Here is a 7,078-nt window from a genome sequence, read left to right on the forward strand (position 1 = left end):
CAATTCAGGCAGAGGCTGTTGCAAAAATGCAAGCCACACCCAGGACCCGCTCTTATTTGGATGAAATTGGAGGACTTGCTCTTTCCATAGCGCAGGGGACTGATAATGGTATGCAGTCATGTCCCGGGATCTCTGCGATCAGGATACCGACGCTGGAATAACGACACCCATGACATACCCGCGGTCTCGCTGCCTGGAATCCCCACTCGGGTGGGGGAATTGAACCTTGTGGCGGGCACGAATCATGTCGAGTTCAGCGAGTCCACGAGGGGACACGCTGCACTTGCCGCTGGTATTCTGGCTGTCGGGGGCCCTGGCGTCGGTCTCCTGACTGCTGGGTTATCCAACTGAACCCCTGATAATATGTGTGGGAGAGTTTCAATCATATCTGGAGAACAGTGGAGTTATAATAGTACTATCCAATCACCAATGGGGAGGGTAATATGCCAGCATAGGGAGGGCATTAGACATATGCTGGGCTTAAGGAACATGTCCATATACGGTGGGCACTGGGCTGAGGTGGGCATGAGGATAAGCGGCTCACATATCAGTATATGAAAGGAATTGAGATCTATATTGTGGGCATGAGTTATGCTGTGGTCAGGGTTATAGAGGACATGAGACTGTACATGGTGGGCATGAGACTGTGCATGGTGGGCATGAGAGTAGGCATCAGGATGTCTGCTATATACGCAGTGCTTTTCCATTTAAAACACTAAAGGACCCCACACGCGGAGCGATGTATCCTCCAGGGACACACCGCGAGTGACGGAACCCAACAGGGTGACGCCATTGGCAAGTGCACACAATGGGAGCGGGAGGGGTGCATGCTTCCGCACATCCTCAGATCCTTCTGCATGTTCAAGAGATCTGAGGAATCAATGAAGGAACCGCGGTCACGCATCGTGTCGTTGACATGTCCACACACGTACCGTTTTTAAATGCTGTGTCATTCCAATCGGTCGAAAATGCCCACATCGTTTAAAAAAATCTTACCGTGCGTGGGCACCTTAAGGGGCAGATGTACTAAGCCTTGAAAAGTGATAGAGATAATCAGCTCATAACTGCCGTTTTTCAAGCGGAGCATGTACACTGACAGTAAGGAGCTGATTAGCTGGCACTTTATCTCTCTCCACTTTATCTCTCTCTCTAAGGATTAGTACATCTGCCCACAGACTTTTTTTCTCATTATCTGTTGGCATTATGTTTATATGATTTGTAGTATGTAAATATAATTGGAACAATAGCTGGGACACAGTCTTTGGTCTCCTCTCAAAGCCGTATCTTGTCCTGGAAGCAGGGCCGGCGACAGGGGGGGTCAAAGGGGACACCTGTAGCGGGCCCCAAGGATTAGAGGGGCCCGAAGGATATGCCACTTAGTGGGCAGTTATGGGACATGGCAGCAGCTCCACTGGACAGGATTCCCATGCCCTGCGCTGGCCTCTTCTGGTGGGGTTTGAGGCTGGATGGTACCTGCTGTGCGGTGTACAGTACGATCTCTCCCCGGGGTAAGAGCTGATTGGTGAGGGGATACAGGGCTTTGGGATGGGTCGAGGGAGCTGGGAATGCAGCAAGGAGTCATTGGAGAGAGACAGACTGTGGGGTGTGTGGGAGGAAGAGGAGAGATATACATACTTACTGTATATATGTGTATAGATAATTAATAAATATATTTGTTCATTTAACAGTTTCTTATATAGTGCAGCAAATTACATTGCGCATATATATATATATATATATATAATCTGCGGGGGCCCCAGAGATATCATTGCACCGGGCCCCAAGATTTCTGTTGCCAGCCCTGCCTGGAAGGGCAAGATCTCCACCAAACTTTTGCAGCCCTTATAAATGAATGAAGGGAATGGAAATTATGGATATACTGGTGTGAGTAATGTAAGCACAGCTAATGATGCTAAGGACGAGTCCTACTCATCCCATGTAGCCCACGGTTCTTCATCTTTTCATATGCCCTGTACATGAGGTTAGTGGGTGATTGGGTGCAGGTAGGATGCCGGGCCCTGAAGGCAGTGTGGGTCCTGTAGCAGCTGCAATCCCTGCAGCCACAGTAGTTACGCCACTGGATAGGGCAGATACAAGTGCGCACTGGAAGTAACCACACGGATAGGGGCATATGGGTGATATCTGCATTTTTCTCCACGCTCGCTGCACAGGTGTAGTAATAGCTGGCTTGCATTCAACGCTACAGTACCTCAGCCCCCTTGTGACAAAAATAATTGAAGCTAATAGGTTAATGCTCATTTGACACGGCCCCAATAGCTCCTCCTCGAGCGCAGTGTACAGTGCTGCTGTAATGTTTGTTTACAGGATCTCTCCACCTTGTACCGTAAAGAGAGTTTTAAAGTGAGCAGTCAATCTGTATACTATTATTGCTAATTTGCTTGTACAGTGCAGCCTAATTTATTCCTGTCTGGCGCTATCCCTAAACAGTCTCATATATTTGTAAAATGGCTGCATTTCCTGGACTCATTTAAAAGCTGGTGACGGTCACAGTTGTCGTGCATCATCCTGCCTAATGCAATTTGTCAAGACAAAAGTTTGGTCAAAAGCATCATGCAAAGAGAGAGAGAAAGAGAGAGAGAGGGGGAGAGGGAGAGAAAGAGAGGAGAGGGAGAGAGAGAAGGATAGAGAGGGAGGGAGAGAGAGAAGGGAGAGGAAGAGAGGAGGGAAAGGGAGAAAAAGAGAGAGGGACAGAAAGAGGTTTCTATCATGGGTGCAATGTGTTGCACCCATATTTTCATTATTACTCACCTCTCCGAAGCCCACCGCCGGACGGCAGCCGTCACGGCGAGGAAACACCTCAAAATTGGCCACGGCGCATGCGCAGTATGTCTTTTGTCTCCGAAACATGGCGAGCGCCATGTTTCAGGAGACCTGTGCATGCGCAGTTGTGGAGAGGAGGGGGCCCCCCAGAGTGTGTACACGGGCCCTCTCCTCTCTTAAGACACCCCTGGAAAGAGAGAAGGGGGGAGAGAGAGAGGAGAGAGAGAGAAGACAGAGAGAGAGAGAGAGAGAGAGAGAGAGAGAGAGAGAGAAAGCAGTAAACATCCCAAAAATATTATCAGAATTCATCAACCTTTTGCCAAATGTAAGAATACGGGATTTTCAAATAATACCAGATATAGGAGATAGAAAATAATCAGAAGATATTTGGAATAGCCAATGGTCTGTCTACAGAGCTAACCAGGCTTTGGCCAGTTTACTAATACCCTTGAATTGTCAGCTTGAACACACCTTGCCATTGGAAAACAAAAGGCATTATTATGCCAATTTGCTGACCCTTTTGTTGACATATTTGTATTAATTTCAGTATTTTATGTAGATGTGGGAACATCGGATGGTATTCTCTAACTTTAATGACATTGGTTAAACACAGAGGTCTCTAACCTTTTACCTGTACTTCAACCTATTTATTTGCAGGAGGAAGTTCCGGGGGCCTGTGGTTGCGATTTTACAATTTTGAAATTGAATGAAAGAAAAATGACCTTTTAAAACTTCTATTTTACCTTTGCAAGTTAATAATACAATTAGCGTTTTATATGCAAACTGATATGGTTCTACCTTCATGTTACATATGACTAGAATAAAAACCGTGCCCAGACACTTGTTTAAATCCTAGCTCCCTTTGTTCATACAGTAGGAACACATTTTTATGTTTCTGTAGGTGGATATCCGCTCGTTTTGCTTGGACAAAGCTTGGGAACAATTTTGAGCATCTGGCTTCAACCTTTGTATACTAAATACAGTTTATAATAATGTTTAATCATTTTATTTGCAGGTCTCCCATTTTCATGCAGTTTAATTTGTTTGGAAAGCCCAATGCAATGTACTGGTTGTGAATGGCTATGAGAAACTTGCCAGGGATATTGGTGTAAATTTCGTCTTACTGTAGCTCCTCGGATAAGGCAGTTTGGGGTTGGATGCAAGGGATGCGGTCAATTTACCTACAATCAAAATCCCGACGGTAAGACGAAATTGACACCAATATCCCAGGCCTCTGACAGCCAGTACATAGCCGTTGGGCTTTCCCAAAAAATAAACTGCATGAGAATGGGAGACCTTGTTATATTGGAGGCCATCCTCTGACAGCATCTAAATTGTTTTTTTGGTGTTCTTTTTGTAACCACTGTAGCACTGTTTAACACCCCTATCACCTCTCACCAATGCACCACTCTCAACACAAAGCTGCTGCTTCTTACTAATCTAACACCTTTTAACACTTATACTGCTACCTCTAACTAATGTGATGCCTTGTGGTGGTTGGCTTGTGCTTGTGCTGTCCTGGTGGGTCCCATGCTCTGGACTTTCTTTACAAATGTTAGGGACCCACCAGATGAGGTCACCTGGTCGCAATTGATGGGCCCATATTTTGGGCCAAAATTATGCTAAGCACCTCAATGTTACGCTATATTATCTTGCAGTTTACTATATTTGTTCTGCTTAGCAGTGTTTAGTATTTAGAGGGTGCACTTGCATTTTCTCTTCTTTCTGTGTGGCTCTAAAAGTGTCAACATCGTAGCACATTTTATTATGTTTAGAATTAGGATGTGCAGTCCAAGCCCTTCCCCATATACTTTAAGTTGCAATGAGCAAGTGCTGCGATGATCTTGTGACGGTGGATGCAAAGTGAGTGACGGGCAGGCAGCATTCCCCACCAGGCTTCATACCTCTGCATAGCTCCGCCCCGTGTTTTCCTAACATCATAATTAGAGATGGCAATTACAGCCCCCATTTTGGGTGCAATAGATTAATCTGAAACAAGCGTCCCTTCTCTGTACAGACAACCTCAGACAATCACTGAAGTCTCGGCTACACCCTTACGGTGCTCCCGTGAAACTCTCTCGATTCGGATTTGTTCCGTGCACCTGCACAGTAACTGCCCTTTTATCGACCAGAAATGCCCGCTTTGACTCATATGGGTCTCCACGCCACTGTGGATGCTTCGTACCACACATGCGCAGACAGCAGTTGCCATTTTCAGTGCATGCGCAATCTATAGAGAAGCGCGAGAAGCGCCCACTTCTGAACTTGCATCCGATTCAGGAATCAGACCCTCAATACGCAAATCAGTGACAAATCCAATTTGAATGATTCACTAAATTCCAGCTTTCAGTAAGCAGACGTTCCGAAATGGTCACAATGAATGATTCAATCTGTCTGTTTTGCTATGTTGTTTTAGATAATAACTGAGTGCGGAAAACTGCATATGATATATTTTTTTTCCTCTGAAATGTCATGATTAAAAAATATAAAAAATAAAAACAACACAATTTGTGGCCTGCAACTTTTACGCAGGGTGCCTGGTCTACAAAGAATTATTCCACATGGTAGTCAGGAATAAAATTAGAACGGAATTCTTTTCAGAATGTGTAATTAATGGGCAAGCAAAGGCTGAAATTAGATACGGTTTAACATAAACTTCCCTTAATGGTACATTTATAGCACAATGTGGTTTCTTAGGTATCATTTTTAGATATTAAAAAAGAAAATGGATGGTTTGAATGGTGAGCCAGGAATAAGTAGTATAATAGTTCACAGCAACCGGAACAAGACAAGTGAGAGGAGGAAAAAATAGACAAAGAAGAGAATCACAAAAACAAACTTAGGAAAAACATCTGTAAAAATGTTTCTGAGAACAATGGAATGAAGGATGTTAAATCAGCTTTTTCCAGCAAGGCGCATAGTATTGAACGCACTGTGCAGACAAAACGAGATTTATAGTAAGAACTTACCGTTGTTAAATCTCTTTCTGCAAGGTACACTGGGCTCCACAAAGATTAACATCGGGGTGTAGAGAGTAGGATCTTGATCCGAGGCACCAACAGGCTCAAAGCTTTAGACTTTTCCCAAGATGCACAGCGCCGCCTCCTCTATAACCCCCCTCCATGCCAGTGAGCTCAGTTTCATTAACCAGCCCAGTGCAGTAGCAGGTACCAGAGACGACAACCGCTCGTAGCCAATTACACCACACACTCACCGCAGGAGAGGGTGTCAGCAGCTATGCCAATACCAACCCAAAAAAGCTAAGTGCGTCAGGGTGGGTGCCTTGTGGAGCCCAGTGTACCTCGCAGAAAGAGATTTAACAACGGTAAGTTCTTACCATAAATCTCGTTTTCTGCTGCGGGGTACACTGGGCACCACAAGGATTAACATCGGGGATGTCCTAAAGCAGTTCCTTATGGGAGGGGACGCACTGTAGCGGGCACAAGAACCCGGCATCCAAAGGAAGCATCCTGGGAAGCAGCAGTTTCAAAGGCATAGAACCTGATGAATGTGTTCCTCGAGAACCACGTAGCCGCCTTGCACAATTGTTCAAGGGTCGCACCACGGTGTGCCGCCCGAGAAGGTCCAACCGACCGAGTAGAATGGGCTTTGATGGTAGCAGGAACCGGACGACCAGCCTGTACATAAGCATGTGCAATCACCATTCTAATCCACCTAGCCAATGTCTGCTTAGAAGCAGGTCAGCCATGTTTGTGAATACCAAACAACACAAAAAGAGAATCGGATTTCCTAATGGAGGAAGTTCTCTTCACATAGATACGGAGAGCCCGTGCCACATCCAAAGACCGCTCTTTGGAAGCCAACTCATGAGAATTAAAGGCCGGAACCACAATCTCCTGGTTAAGGTGAAAAGAAGACACCACCTTGGGTAAATAACCTGGGCGTGTCCGAAGAACCGCCCGGTCATGGTGAAAAATCAAATAGGGGGACCTATAGGATAAGACACACAAGTCCGAGACCCTTCTAGCTGAAGCAACAGCCAGCAAAAACAACACCTTAAGAGAAAGCCACTTAAGGTCAGCAGAGGTAAGAGGCTCAAACGGAGACTCTTGTAAGGCCTCCAAAACCACCGACAGATCCCAAGGGGCCACAGGTGGCACATAAGGAGACTGAATCCACAACACACCCTGAGTGAAGGTATTTACATCAGGTAGGGTAGCAATCTTTCTCTGAAACCAAACCGACAAGGCAGAGATGTGAACCTTGAGGGAGGCCAGACGCAGGCCTAAGTCCAGGCCTTGTTGTAGACAGGCCAATAGTTTGGCCGTGCTAAACT

The sequence above is a fragment of the Pseudophryne corroboree genome, chromosome 7 (assembly GCF_028390025.1).
Source record: "Pseudophryne corroboree isolate aPseCor3 chromosome 7, aPseCor3.hap2, whole genome shotgun sequence".
NCBI lineage: Eukaryota > Metazoa > Chordata > Amphibia > Anura > Myobatrachidae > Pseudophryne > Pseudophryne corroboree.